Genomic DNA, 16,712 nt, shown 5'->3' on the forward strand with positions numbered 1-16,712 from the left:
ATATAAATCCTCCTATTCAAATTAACAGAAAACATGCATTAGCCTACCCGTTCTATAGCCGTTTTGAACTTCAAACACAGTAGGGATAATAAGGAAGGGTGTGGTTTGTGACACACAAGAGCAGTTGCTCACCTATTTTTACAGCTCATACCGCAGTTACACCTCCAACTCCACCAAAACATCCGCTATTAGGATATCTGCCAACGCGGGTTGGAGCTTGATCTGATTGAATCAAAGCCTAAGTTTTCCCTCCTAGGATTAGGTTAGGATTTGGGGAGGGATCCTAGATCTGTGCTGAAGGGCATCTTCACCTGGACGCTGCCCAACTAGCTTTATTCTCTTCTGGTCATGATGTGTCAGTGGAAGCTGGTATGTAAGAGACCATCAGTCAAACTCTGACATCAACAAGAGCTCACGGTTTTACCAATTTGACTTCAAATTCTGAAGCTTATCCACGTTTCTCAAAAAGTCAAATTTCGAAGTGTTTTTGACACCCTGCGTTGCCGCTCTGCATCGTTCCGTTTCTCTAAACGTCATATTTCAAAGTTACGAATTAAGGCTTTGGATAGGGTTAAAACATGAAGTCTAGGCATTCATTCTGAATCGCTAAGTTTTTAAGGCCTTTCCCAAAGTCCTTAGGACATGGACAGATGTCAATCTTGAGTGATCTGCCTGCTGACATGGCCAAGCCTCCGCACACCAACCTCCATCAAATGCAGCGTCATTGCTACTCTACTCTCTGTACCTGGCATCCCTGTTAATTTGGAGTGTAGTCATCTATGTGACTGGAGTGTGTGTGTGTGTGTGTGTGTGTGTGTGTGTGTGTGTGTGTGTGTGTGTGTGCGTGCGTGCGTGCGTGTTAATCCTACCTGTGTTTTCACAGCCCTTGTCGTCTCGTTATCACAGTGACATTTGTTCGGGCCTGCTGGGCCATCTGGATACGTCCCACACACATGTGAGAGAAACCAGCCTGGTTTAGGTCTGACTCACATCAAACAGCCTTCCTGCCCACACACTCACACACACCAACAAACACACTCAATCACACAGAGAGAGAGAGAGAGAGAGAGAGAGAGAGAGGGGGGGGAGAGAGAGATAGACAGAGAGATGAAAGATAGTGTGTTTTACAAACTGAGTGCAGAAAAACAAAAAATATTGAACAACAATCAATGAATGCATTTGTTGTGTTTCAGTTGTTATTGAATGTGTGCAGCATGCCCTGGAACAACCCCCGTGGTGTGTGTGTGTGTGTGTGTGTGTGTGTGTGTGTGTGTGTGTGTGTGTGTCTGTGGGACGTCCCCAGTATGCCAGAAGGTGGGGAGGTGGAGGTGTTGATGCCACATGTTGGAGTTCTGAAACAACACATTTGGTGCCAACGCACTGTTACAGAAGTAAACATATTTCAATCGAGTGCAGGCTTAACTGAATGAAGAACAACGACGGAATACAATAATACATTTTATTAAAAGGTTTTGGGGAATGGCCTCGCCCCCCGAGGGACGATCCTCGGAGCCAGATGATGTGATGGCAGGATGGTTGTTGAAAACTGTTGCTGAAAAACAGCAAGTGAGAGAACGAGGGTAAGTTGACACATAAATACGTCCCAAGATTTACGCCCATTGGTTGAGAGAGAGGAAGGTTATAATTGCAAGGTTCAGCCCATAGCTTAAACGGCAAGTGTGAGGAATGTGGATTATTGTGCCCTGTTTATAGGCTATAAGGTACATAGGTGAATGACATTCCTCACATGGCTAATAGGACAGAGGAGAAGAAACAAGACGCTATGCTGATGATGATACGTTTGCCTGTAAAATAATATGCCTGTATAATAATATGCCTGTACAATAATATGCCTGTACAATAATATGCCTGTACAATAATATGCCTGTACAATAATATGCATGTACAATAATATGCCTGTACAATAATATGCCTGTACAATAATATGCCTGTACAATAATGTGCCTGTACAATAATATGCCTGTACAATAATGTGCCTGTACAGTAATATGCCTGTACAATAATGTGCCTGTACAATAATATGCCTGTACAATAATCTGCCTGTACAGTAATATGCCTGTACAATAATATGCCTGTACAATAATGTGCCTGTACAATAATATGCCTGTACAATAATATGCCTGTACAATAATATGCCTGTGCAATAATATTGCTGTGTCTATCTGTGTCTGTGTCTGTGTCTGTGCGTGCATGCGTGTATGTATGTGGGGGGACTGTCCCCGTATACCAGGGGGTGGGGAGGTGGAGGTGGAGGTGTTGATGCCACACATTGGAGTTCTGAAACAATACATTTGGGGCCAACGTACTGCCACAGAATTCAATATATTTGACACAGTGGCTATAGCTCTCACAGTCTCACGTCAGAACTAGACGTTCATCAATGTTTCTCAAGCGTAACATTTCTACGTTGTTCCAAACGTCAAATTTGGAAGTGTTTAAGGTTAAGTTTAGGCATTAATGCCAACATCTTACGGTTAGGCATTAACTCTGAATGGTTAAGGTAAGGGTTAAGGTTTGGGATAGGCATAAAACCCAAAACGTTCTATCGTTTGATTCAGATGCATATGCATATGCCAATCTGCCATCCCCTTCCACAACACCCTAGAAAAATGTAAATATACTGTTGCCCCTAGTGGCCAGTTTCCAAGTAATCTTCCGACGTCCTCAGACATGGATAGATGTCTAATACTGACTTATATTGCAGGTGACCTGGCTGCATTTGCTACAAGCAGACTGGTACAGGGGTTACAGAGGAGAAGAGAGATATATGATCATCATCACAAGCAGGCACTGCAACGGGGGATTTTAGCAGGATACACAGCCCTTCAAATAAACGCAAACCTGGAGGGAGAGGGAGCGTGTCTTTATCTCTGAATATCTGTGTTTGTGGGGCACTCGCTGAATGAGTGAGGCTTGAGAAATCCCCACACTGCACTGCCAGAGAGCGAGAGAGTGAGAGGGAGCGAGAGATACACTTCCTCCTCACCACAAATGTTCCTGTGCTTATGATTCATTCACTCTGCTCTTTGATACAGTATGTGTGTGTGTGTGTGTGCGTGCATACATTTGGGAGCTTGTTTTCTTTCATATTTAGTCATCTTCTTATATGTGTCTGCTCTGTCCTATGTTGTAATATTGTGTGTGTGACATTTCTGTGAAAATGCTGAATGTTTATCTACCCCACAGCCAGCATTAGCATCGCTGCTAGTGAAACAATGGGAGTAGTAGGGACTTCTGAAAGCATGCACAAATCCTCAAAGTCGCTTCAAACCAAATGTTATAGCAACCAAAACACCATAACAATTTGCACATATAGAACAGTGGAGGGTAGTATAGGAATTCTGGAATTAACATTGGTAAAATATTTTTTGGGGGGAGAATACACACCAATAAAGCCCTATGTGTACATTCAGAGGGTAGCTAGTGTCTGTATTACAGTTCTACCAAGTATGTATACCACTGATAGGCTTAAATGAGCTGATTTGACTGCAACAAAGCATATACAGTTGAAGTCGGAAGTTTACATACAGTTAGGTTGGAGTCATTAAAACTTGTTTTTCAATCACTCCACAAATTTCTTGTTAACAAACTATAGTTTTGGCAAGTCGGTTAGGACATCTACTTTGTGCATGACACAAGTACTTTTTCCAACAATTGTTTACAGACAGACTATTTCACATATAATTCACTGTATCACAATTCCAGTGGGTCAGAAGTTTACATAAACTAAGTTGACTGTGCATTTAAACAGCTTGCAAAATTCCAGAAAAAGATGTCATGGCTTTAGAAACTTCTGATAGGCTAATTACATGTTACATTTTACGTTTTAGTCATTTAGCAGACGCTCTTATTCAGAGCGACTTACAGTTAGTGAGTGCCTCTTTGCTTGACATCATGGGAAAATCAAAAGAAATCAGCCAAGACCTCAGAAAATAAATGGTAGACCTCCATAAGTCTGGTTCATCCTTGGGAGCAATTTCCAAACGCCTGAAGGTACCACGTTCATCTGTACAAACAATAGCATGCAAGTATAAACACCATGGGACCACGCAGCCGTCATACCGCTCAGGAAGGAGACGCATTCTGTCTCCTAGAGATGAACGTACTTTGGTGCGAAAAGTGCAAATCAATCCCAGAACAACCGCAAAGGACCTTGTGAAGATGCTGGAGGAAACAGCTACAAAGGTATCTATATCCACAGTAAAACAAGTCCTCTATCGACATAACCTGAAAGGCCGCTCAGCAAGGAAGAAGCCACATGGGGACAAAGATCGTACTTTTTGGAGAAATGTCCTCTTGTCTGATGAAACAAAAATAGAACTGTTTGGCCATAATGACCATCGTTATGTTTGGAGGAAAAAGGGGGCTGCTTGCAAGCCGAAGAACACCATCCAAACCGTGAGGCACGGGGGTGGCAGCATCATGCTGTGGGGGTGCTTTGCTGCAGGAGGGACCGGTGCACTTCACAAAATAGATGGCATCATGAGGAAGGAAAATTATGTGGATATATTGAAGCAACATCTCAAGACATCAGTCAGGAAGTTAAAGCTTGGTCGCAAACGGGTCTTCCAAATGAACAATGACCCCAAGCATACTTCCAAAGTTGTGGCAAAATGGCTTAAGGACAACAAAGTCAAGGTATTGGAGTGGCCATCACAAAGGCCTGACCTCAAACCTATAGAAAATGTGTGGGCAGAACTGAAAAAGCATGTGTGAGCAAGGAGGCCTACAAACCTGAATCAGTTACACCAGCTCTGTCGGGAGGAATGGGCCAAAATTCACCCAACTTATTGTGGGAAGCTTGTGGAAGGCTACCCAAAACATTTGACCTAAGTTAAACAATTTAAAGGCAGTGCTACCAAATACTTATGTTTCCAGAGAAACCTAGATTCAAATATAGGTCCTATCTATCAAATTACTCTAAACCGCATTAGGTGGTTTTGGCTGGGGTCAAAATGACCCCAAAGGACATGGATTTTTGATACAGAAAAATGATTTAGACTTATTAAAAACAAGTTGATTGACAAAGTCATAAAACATTTGATGAATTGAATTAACCTTTGGGCTATGATCAAAAATATGAACGGATCAAAATGAACCCAGTCGGTAGTTTGAGGGTTAATAAAATTGTAATATTGTATAATGTTACTCAGTCTATAGGGATTCATCTAAACTATCAAAAGGACTGTCATCAAGTTTCATCCATCTCCTGGTTTATCTCAAGCTATTACTGTCAAGGAGGAAAGACTCATATGGAGTAATGTGTGCGTGTGTGCTTACAGTAATGTGGTTGTTACAGCTGATTTTTGTGTCGAGAGAAGAATTGTGGTGTATGAATGTGGCTGTGTATGAGCAGTATTAAAGGCGTGTTTAACGCTGTGCTGGTTTCTCTGGCCTCCGTGTGTGTTGTATCTGTGTGGGCATGTGTGTGCGTGTGAACACTCTGTTTTATAAATGCTGCTGTAATATTCACTGACATGCTAAAACACTGCTGCGCACCGGGTGGGTTCTCCCTGTCACATCACCTCATCCTCCTCCATCTTCCCCCTTTCTCTCTCTCTTTCTCTCTCACCCTCCCCTCTCTTTCTCCCCCCCCCTTCTCACTTGCTCTCACACACACTCCCCCCTCTCTTCCTCTCTTTCTTCACTCTCTCTCCACCCACTGTCTCTCTCACCCCTCTCTCTGCCTTCCCTCGCTCTCATCTATAATTGAGCGTTCCCACTGTACCAACTTCATTTGCTGCCTGTGAATAATGAATGAGACACAGAGCGGAGGCACTTTTTACCCTCCGCTGGTTTGATAACCGATTAGCCGTTTATCCGTGCTATCCGTGACCAGACCTGGCGGTGCAGGCATCACCCACTGTGTGCCACCAAGGGAGGGAGACTACCAGGACAATTATGTGGATGGAATCGCCTGGGGAAAAGACAAAATAGAATAAAAACGCATCTCTCCCTCTTTAACAACATCATCAGGAAGACGAGACAGATTTACAGTACTCACATGCAAGCACATTATGTTACTCTGTGATATGTTACATTGCTTTGATGCATATTTAGTAAGGAGGCAGGGCAGAGAGCAGACATTCACTCTACGGAGTTCGAGATTATGCAATCTTTATGAAGAGTGCATCTGACAAGGGCATTGAATGTCCCGTTAGTGCAGGTGAACTCTATAACCTTTACAGCAGTATTAGACTCTAGTCACCCTATAGTAACCTTATTATCTTTGGCCTACAGCAATGGTAACAGACACACATACACGAACACACACACTCTCTCTCTCTCTCTCACAGGCACCATGCTTATTAATAGCATGTTTCAGTTCCACAACGCCGCAGAGAAGTGCAAGCGAGGCAGTTTTGAGCCGGGGGACCATAGATGACGTTACTCCTCTAGGGGTAAAGTTACGTAAAGTAACAGCTGAAAACTGCCCCTTCCTTCGCGGAAGGCAAGTTGACATAAAGTGTAGTCAACTTTGTTCTGAGGGCAGAAAGAATCTGATTGGTTTAGGGCAGAACAATTTGGTTTCTGAAAGGTCAATGGGCGGAGTTTTACAGATGCACAACTTTTTAAAACATGGCGGAGGTTTGAACTGAGAATCTTTTAAATAAAACTTTAAAGTTACAAAGTTGTAGCATTTTGAAATCATTATTGTGTTACAGTTGTCAGACAAATGTGACACTATCTCTAAGGACAACTGGTCTCCTGACTTGAAGAAAATAGTCAAATGTGGCAAGCTAGCAGTAACATGCTAAACAAATCAGAGCAAGCTAGTTAGCTAAGCATTTAGCAACCTCTTAGCTACTCATGTTAAACTAATAAATAGAGTTAGCTAGCTAGCTAGGTGTAAAATCTAGAAGTAAGTCAGCTAACATTTGTTTTATTGAAATGTTAAGTTGAATAAGCTATTTGAATGTAAAAAAACGGGGCTGGACAGCAACATATAGTTCTACACTGAACACAAATATAAATGCAACATGCAACAATTTCAAAGATTTCACTGAGTTACAGTTCATACAAGGAAATAAGTCAATTGAAATAAATTCATTAGGCCCTAATCTGTGGATTTCACATGACTGGGAATACAGATATGCATCTGTTGGTCACAGATACCTTAAACAAATGGTAGGGGCGTGGATCAGAAAACCAGTCAGTATCTACTGTGACCACCATTTGCCTCATGCAGCGCGACACATTTCCTTCGAATAAAGTTGATCAGGCTGTTGATTGTGGCCTGTGGAATGTTGTCCCACTCCTCTTCAATGGGTGTGCGAAGTGGCTGGATATTGGCAGGATATTGTCGTACACGTCGATCCAGAGCATCCCAAACATGCTCAATGGGTGAATGTTCTGGTGAGTATGCAGGCCATGGAGGAACTGGGACATTTTCAGCTTCCAGGAATTGTGTACTGATCATTGTGACATAGGTGCTACAAACAAAGGATCCAACTCAGGAAAGCCGTATTGCTGGATGAAATGCTGGTGAGTTACCACTGCTCTTATATCCATAAGTTCTTCCTTGCTGTATGTAATAATGCAAAACAATGTGAGAAAAAACAACAACAACAAAAAATACTGCAAAGTTGCTTAGGAGACAGAAACAGAGCGGCGATGTCTATCAAATAAAATAAAATCAAACTTGATTTGTTACATGCGCCGAATACAACAGGTACCTTACCGTGAAATGCTTACTTACAAGCCCTTAACCAACAATGCAGTTCAAGAAAGAGTTAAGAAAATATTTACCAAATAAACTAAAGTAAAAAAGAATAAAAACAGGGGGTACCGGTACTGAGTCAATGTGCGGGGGTACAGGTTAGTCAAAGTAATTTGTACTATGCATAGATATCACCAACAAACTATCATGCCAAATCTTTTCAGTCTCCTGGGGGGGAAAAGGTGTTGTCGTGCCCTCTTAACAACTGTCTTGGTGTGTGTGGACCATGATAGTTTGTTGGTGATATGGACACCAAGGAACTTGAAACTCTCGACCCGCTCCACTAGAGCACCGTCGATGTTAATGGGAGCCTGTTCGGCCCGCCTTTTCCTGTAGTCCACGATCAGCTCCTTTGTCTTGCTCACATTGAGGGAGAGGTTGTTGTCCTGGCACCACACTGCCAGGTCTCTGACCTCCTCCCTATAGGCTGTCTCATCATTGTCGGTGATCAGGCCTACCACTGTTGTGTCGTCAGCAAACTTAATGATGGTGTTGGAGTCGTGTTTGGCCATGCAGTCGTGGGTGAACAGGGAGTACAGGAGGAGACTAAGCACGCACCCCTGAGGGGCCCCAGTGTTGAGGATCAGCGTGGCAGACGTGTTGTTGCCTACCCTTACCACCTGGGGGCGGCCCGTCATGAAGTCCAGGATCCAGCTGCAGAGGGAGGTGTTTAGTCCCAGGGTCCTTAGCTTAGTGATGAACTTTGTGGGCACTATGGTGTTGAACGCTGAGCTGTAGTCAATGAACAGCATTCTCACATAGGTGTTCCTTTTGTCCAGGTGGGATAGGGCAGCGTGGAGTGCGCTAACTTTTTGATGGTAGATGGGTAAAAAAATATGAACATCTCACATTGAATATCCCATTGAGCATGGTGAAGTTATTAATTACACTTTGGATGGTGTATCAATACACCAAGTCACTACAATGATACAGGCGTCCTTCCTATCTCAATTGCCGGAGAGGAAGGAAACCACTCAGGGATTTCACCATGAGGCCAATGGTGACTTTAAAACAGTTACAGAGTTTAATGGCTGTGATAGGAGAAAACTGAGGATGGATCAACAACACCATAGTTACTTCACAATTCTAACCGAATTGACAGAGTGAAAAGAAAGAAGCCTGTACAGAATAAAAAATATTCCAAAACATGCATCCTGTTTGCATCAAGACACTAAAGTAATACCGCAAAAAAAATGGTAAAAGCAATTAACTTTTTGTCCTGAATAAACATATTACTGAGTACCACTCTCCATATTTTCAAGCATAGTGGTGGCTGCATCATGTTATGGGTATGCTTGTAATCGTTAAGGACTGGGGAGCTTTTCAGGATTACAAATGTACGTAATGGAACTAAGCACAGGCAAAATCCTAGTTGAAAATCTGGTTCAGTCTGCTTTCCACCAGGCACTGGGAGATGAATTCACCTTTCAGCAGGACAATAACCTAAAACACAAGGCCAAATCTACACCGCAGTTGTTTACCAAGAATACAGTGAATGTTCTGTAGTGGCCAAGTTACAATTTTGACTTAAATCTACTTGAAAATATATGGGAAGACCTGAAAACGGTTGTCTCGCAATGATCAACAACCAATTTGACAGAGCTTGAAGAATTTGAAAATAATAATGGGCAATTGTTAAACAATCCAGGTGTGGAAAGATCTTATAGACTTACCCAGAAAGACTTATAGTTGTAATCACTGCCAAAGGTGCTTCTGCAAAGTATTGACTCAGGGGTGTGAATACTTATGTAAATGAGATATTTCTGTATTTCATTTTCAATACATTTGCTAAAATTTCTAAAAACATGTTTTCACTTTGTCATTATGGGTTATTGTGTTTAGATGGGTTAAAATATATTTAGAATTCAGGCTGTAACACAACAAAATGTGGAATAAGTCAAGTGGTATGAATACTTTCTGAAAGCACTGTAGCTTATTCAACAAATTAGCATTTACATAAAGCAAATGTTAGCTGACTTACTTGTATATTCAACACTTAGCTAGCTACCTAGCTCTATTTATTAATTCAACATAAGTAACTAAGAGGTTGCTAAATGCTTAGCTAGCTTGCTTGCTCTGATTAGCTTAGCATGTTGCTGCTAGCTTGCTACATTTTACTCTTTGCTTCAAGTCAGGAGACCCCCCACACACACACACACACACACACACACAGGCACCCACACACATGCAGGCACAAGCACGCACACGCAGACACACACACACACGCACGCACACACACACACACACACACACACACACACACACACACACACACACACACACCAGTAACATAGCCACCAGTCTTCTCCCCACCACTCCACACCCCGTTTGTCTGACAGCCTGGCCATTAAGGCCCAATATGGTGAGTCACTGCATAATGACACAGCAGATCATCATCTCACTGGCTGTTGATGATGGCCTGTCATTCTGTTTGTTTGCCTTTTTGTGTGTGTGTGAGATCGTGAGCGTGCTTGTGTGTTCGTGCCTGCTTTCATTGGTGCATGTGTGCCTGATTAGTGCAATGATGGTGGTGGTGATGATGATGGAGATGTTGAAGATGATTGGTTATTGTTATTGCTCCCAGAAATGCACTGATGTCTGCTCAATTCTTCCTCCACATATTTTCTGTCCAGGGTCATCTTAACAAATATATATATATTTACGCAACGATTTCTATTGTGGAGCCACCACATCTGTTTTTCAGGGTAAACGTAAGTTATGTTGAAAATACTGTATCCCTGAAAACCGGAAACATCCCCTTTCTGCTGAACCCGCGGAGAGTGCATCTCCAGAGACCTAGAGACGCACCTGAATCAATCCAATACAGCATGTCTGACAATGTCAGCAATCACACAAAAACATTCTCTCTCTCTCTCTCTCTCTCTCTCTCTCTCTCTCTCTCTCTCTCTCTCTCTCTCTCTCTCTCTCTCTCTCTCTCTCTCTCTCTCTCTCTCTCTCTCTCTCTCTCTCTCTCTCTCTCTCTCTCTCTCTCTCTCTCTCTCTCTCTCTCTCTCTCTCTCTCTCTTTCTATGTCTGGTTCCCTTCCTCTCTTTCTCGCTCGCTCTCCCTCACAAACACACACACACACAAAACCACATACACAAAACCACACACACACACACACACACTTTATTTCTGAATCTAATATCCAATGTCAACGTCTGAGTCTGAATAACTCTGAAGCTGCGGGGGCAGAGAGAGAGAGATAGAGGTGGAGGGAGAGAGGAATAATGGAGGAGCCTGCTGCTGCTGTTGAGTTCAGTGGGTTTACTAGTGGAGAAGAGAGATCAGTGAGTGGAGAGAGAGGATGAGAGAGATGGGCATCAGAACTGAAAACCCAGGGGGAAAGACTTGGTGCGTGACTTACATACACACGCGCACACACACACACGCTCACTTACATACAGTAAACTTATACACCATTTCATATTCAAACACACACATTTACACACAGTGCCTTCAGAAGGTATTCACCCCCCTTGTATTTCTCCACATTTTGTTGTGTTACAGCCTGAATAGAAAATTGATTCAATTGAGATTTTGTGTCTAAATAAATGAAAGCCTAAATTAGTGTGCTTAACAAGTCATATGATATGTTGCATAGGTTCACTCTGTGTGCAATAATAGTGTTTAACATGATTTTTGAATGACTCTGTAACCCACACATACTGTACAATTATCTGTAAGGTGCCTGACCTTTGGAATTCAAAAATAGATTGCAACCACAAAGACCAGGGAGATTTTCCAATGCCTCGCAAAGAAGGGAACCTATTGGTAGATGATAAAAAAAAAAAAAAAGCAGACACTGAATATCTCATTGAGCATGGTGAAGTTATTAATTACACTTTGGATGGTGTATCAATACACCCAGTCACTACAACGATACAGGCATCCTTCCTAACTCCGTTGCCGGGAGAGGAAGGAAACCGCTCAGTGATTTCACCATGAGGACAATGGTGACTTTAAAACAGTTACAGAGTTTAATGGCTGTGATAGGAGAAAACTGAGGATGGATCAACAACATTGTAGTTACTCGACAATACTAACCTAAATGACAGATTGAAAAGAAGGACGCTTGTACAGAATACAAATATTCCAAAACCTGCATCCTGTTTACTATAAGGCACTAAAGTAAAAGTGCAAAACATTTCACAAAGAAATTAACTTTATGTCCTGAATACAAACCGTTATGTTTGGGGCAATATTTTCAAGCACGGTGGTGGCTGCTTCATGTTGAGTATGCTTGTCATCAGCAAGGGAGTTTTTTAGGATAAAAATAAACGGAATAGAGCTAAGCATAGGCAAATTCATTTTAAATACATTTGAAAAAAATTCTAAAAACATGTTTTCACTTTGTGATTAAGGGGCGTGTAGATGGGAAGGAAAAAATATATATTGAATCACTTTTGAATTCAGGCTGTAACACAACAAAATGTGGAATAAGTCAAGGGGTATGAATACTTTCTGAAGGCACTGTACATGCATACACACTTACACTGTACACATGCACCTATGTAAATACATACACACACATAAAGTACACATACTGTACACACATTAATAAACACAGTGTGTGAATACTGTGTTCCAATTCTTCTTCTACTTTCTTCAGTAATGCAGACGTGATACAACTTATTTTCTGACTGAAAGATCAGAACGCATTACAACATTTCCCTCTTCAATTACATACGATTCTTATCCAAGGATAATCACACAGAATTCTACAATTCTACACAGTAAAAATCAACCCGTTTTTATGCCTTGCATTGACAATTTCACAATGTTTTTTGGCAAATAAGTTTTCCTACTCCATACCACTACTGTTTATCACAATATTCAAGGACTCATTTCACTCACTGCGCTTATTGTGAAATAATTGTGACTCAGAATGCCCTATAATTTCACTGAATTAAACTCTCACACACTGGAGATATATAGTGAGACAAAGAGAAAGTACGAGGCAGGGTGAGAATGAGAGACAGAGACAAACCTAGGCCACTGTAAGTTGTGTATGTTTGTGACTGATATCTTCCACAGAAGAATATGAAGGTCGCTCTACTCTGCCCTGTTCAACAGGCAGAGTCAAACCGATACTGTTAGTCAGCCGGCCTCAACAGCCTGCACTCTCTCAATGACTCACCAACTCTCATTTAGACACAGAACACTGCCTACCTCGCCAAATATCACCATCCCCATCACAACACCTAGTTAACAGAGACGACCTAACCAGGGGCCTTAAAAATAAAGCTTCTCAGAATAGCAGAGCTGATTTAGGATCAGTTTGGCCTTTTAGATCACATGGACAGGGGTGACTTAATCCTTGATCAGCACTCCTACTCTGAGATGCTTGATACATACTGCCCCAGATCTCATACAGCCACAGTGCCTTAGATCACAACCCTACAGAGACTTAAACCTACAGATATATACAGTGGGGGAAAAAAGTATTTAGTCAGCCACCAATTGTGCAAGTTCTCCCACTTAAAAAGATGAGAGAGGCCTGTAATTTTCATCATAGGTACACGTCAACTATGACAGACAAATTGAGGAAAAAAAATACAGAAAATCACATTGTAGGATTTTTTATGAATTTATTTGCAAATTATGGTGGAAAATAAGTATTTGGTCACCTAAAAACAAGCAAGATTTCTGGCTCTCACAGACCTGTAACTTCTTCTTTAAGAGGCTCCTCTGTCCTCCACTCGTTACCTGTATAATGGCACCTGTTTGAACTTGTTATCAGTATAAAAGACACCTGTCAAAATGATCACAAGAACGGTGAGCAAAAATCCCAGAACCACACGGGGGCACCTAGTGAATGACCTGCAGAGAGCTGGGACCAAAGTAACAAAGCCTACCATCAGTAACACACTACGCCGCCAGGGACTCAAATCCTGCAGTGTCAGACGTGTCCCCCTGCTTAAGCCAGTACATGTCCAGACACGTCTGAAGTTTGCTAGAGTGCATTTGGATGATCCAGAAGAGGATTGGGAGAATGTCATATGGTCAGATGAAACCAAAATAGAACTTTTTGGTAAAAACTCAACTCGTCGTGTTTGGAGGACAAAGAATGCTGAGTTGCATCCAAAGAACACCATACCTACTGTGAAGCATGGGGGTGGAAACATCATGCTTTGGGGCTGTTTTTCTGCAAAGGGACCAGGACGACTGATCCGTGTAAAGGAAAGAATGAATGGGGCCATGTATCGTGAGATTTTGAGTGAAAACCTCCTTCCATCAGCAAGGGCATTGAAGATGAAACGTGGCTGGGTCTTTCAGCATGACAATGATCCCAAACACACCGCCCGGGCAACAAAGGAGTGGCTTCGTAAGAAGCATTTCAAGGTCCTGGAGTGGCCTAGCCAGTCTCCAGATCTCAACCCCATAGAAAATCTTTGGAGGGAGTTGAAAGTCTGTGTTGCCCAGCGACAGCCCCAAAACATCACTGCTCTAGAGGAGATCTGCATGGAGGAATGGGCCAAAATACCAGCAACACTGTGTGAAAACCTTGTGAAGACTTACAGAAAACGTTTGACCTGTGTCATTGCCAACAAAGGGTATGTAACAAAGTATTGAGGAACTTTTGTTATTGACCAAATACTTATTTTCCACCATAATTTGCAAATAAAATCATTAAAAATCCTACAATGTGATTTTCTGGATTTTTTTCCCTCATTTTGTCTGTCATAGTTGACGTGTACCTATGATGAAAATTACAGGGCTCTCTCATCTTTTTAAGTGGGAGAACTTGCACAATTGGTGGCTGACTAAATACTTTTTTCCCCACTGTAGTAGAAAACACTGTAGACCTGAACACAGATCCATAACAACACCTAACATAGTGGTCCCACCAGATCACACTAGCCACGACAGAGAAGATTATGATCTCACAGAAGCCCAGATGCTCACAGAAGTGCACAGACAAAAATCTGACTACTTGCTTTGGTTTATTGGACGGCAGACTAAGCTATGGCTTCTTTGGAGAAAGTGTTGAATGGATGTTCACTCAGTTTCATATGAAGTGACAGGCTTTACTTACTTACTTACTTACAGGTGGTCTATAGCCAACATATAATAGAAGAAGGAATACCTCTCTCTCACTTTTTCTCTCTCACTTCTCTCTCACTCCCACAGTAGGCAAGGTGAGGAATGTGCGGTGTCACCGTTCAGCAAGCACAATCCTCTCGACCTTCCAGCAACACAACAGCTAATTAGCACCTTCTACAGAGCTGTAAGAGTCCTCTCTATAGAAACAAAGACAGCTAGGGCTGCTGTCACCTCACACTCCACACAGACAGACATGAACAGATGTCTGTTACCGTGGTAACATCAAGAAGCGTAAAACATCTAGTGAATGCATGTAGTGGCAGGTAGCCTAGAGGTTAAGAGCGTTGGGCCAGTAATCCCCACTGGTTCGAAATCCCTGAGCCGATTAGGTGAAAAATATGTTGATGTGCCCTTGAGCAAGGCACTTAACCCTAATTTCTCATAAAAGTCGCTCTGGTTAAGAGCGTCTGCTAAGTGACTAAAATGTGTGTTTACCACAACATAACTCACAAGCCACATCTGAGACTATGTTGCAGCATCTTGAGACAACTCCACAGTTTCATACAGGAAGCCAGCACTGATAGAGCTCAACAAGCACAATAGTGTGTGGAGCATACGTTTAGTTTCTGATCATGTTGCAGTAAAACAATCCTCAAAATATTATTTTTAACAGTTTTCATATTGCATCAATTTATTAACACTTAGAAAGTAATACCGGTTGCCCTTCTATTCTCTGAATGTGTTTTTGTTTGTGAATATGCAGGCCTAGCTTGAGAATTATCAGCAGGTAGCCTAGCGGTTAAGAGCATAACCAAAAGGTTGCTGGTTCGATTCCCCGAACAAACTAGGTGAAAAATCTGTCTATGTGCCCTTGAGCAAGGCACTTAACCCTATTTGCTCCTGTATAAATAAAATAAAATAAAATAAATAATAATAATAAATAACTAATAATAAATAAATGATTAAATGTAAATGTAGAAATGTTTCTGATGTGTAATACACAATCTCTGTCACTAGGTGTCAATATACACCAGCAAACACAGCCAAAAGCTAAGGCAATTTGTAAGGTGGTAAAGTGAGTACAAGGATTCCATTACTGTAAATGTGTCATTGCTGTTGCTGGTACAGTCTCTGTGTATCACATCTGCAAACTGACTGGTTCCTTTTCTGATGCCATTGTAATGTAAACCAGTTTAATTCAGTGTTGACCAATCTGTCATCTCCCTTGCTTACATTGGTACAGTATTGCTGTAACTCTCCCTATGACTCTTTCTAATCTTGTAATGGCTCTGGGTAATCATGGTGTGGCCCTGTCTTGGTAGGACTCCCTCTGGGGATTTCTCAGTTCCATCAGCTTAATCTGAGGCTGTTGTAAAGGAGATTACTACATCTGATTAAAAACATTCTGTCACCCACTCTCTCCTGCAATTCGTTCTGCCACTGTCAATTCCCCCTCACTCCTGAATCTCTATCGCTTCATCTCTTCTTCCCCCATGTCATTATCCCTCCCCCTCTCTTCTCTCTCTTCCCTTCCTTCCCTTATTGTCCTTGTCTTATCAGACAGATGTTATCCCAGCCGAAGGTGCTCTAGTCTGTTAGATGATGTGTGAGTGGACAGCAGGGAGAATACAATCCCCCGAACACCATGACATCACAGTAAAGATGGATCATCACAGCACTAGGATGAGACCTTGTCATACATTATAGCCATATTTCCTGTATAATTAGGATTGTACCCAGTGCGCTACACAGTGAGATTACGTTTTAAGTGTTAGCGGTTCGCTGTAGAGCTGCCTTCCAGCAGCACATGAGTGATGTAATTGGCTGTTAGTAGCCCCTTATTAGGGAGAGAGAAGTGAGGCCCTGTCAGAACCCCTCAGGCTCAACTTCTTATTAACCCCCCAAGAGACCGTGTGTGTGTTTG

This window comes from Coregonus clupeaformis, chromosome 24, assembly GCF_020615455.1.
Source record: "Coregonus clupeaformis isolate EN_2021a chromosome 24, ASM2061545v1, whole genome shotgun sequence".
NCBI lineage: Eukaryota > Metazoa > Chordata > Actinopteri > Salmoniformes > Salmonidae > Coregonus > Coregonus clupeaformis.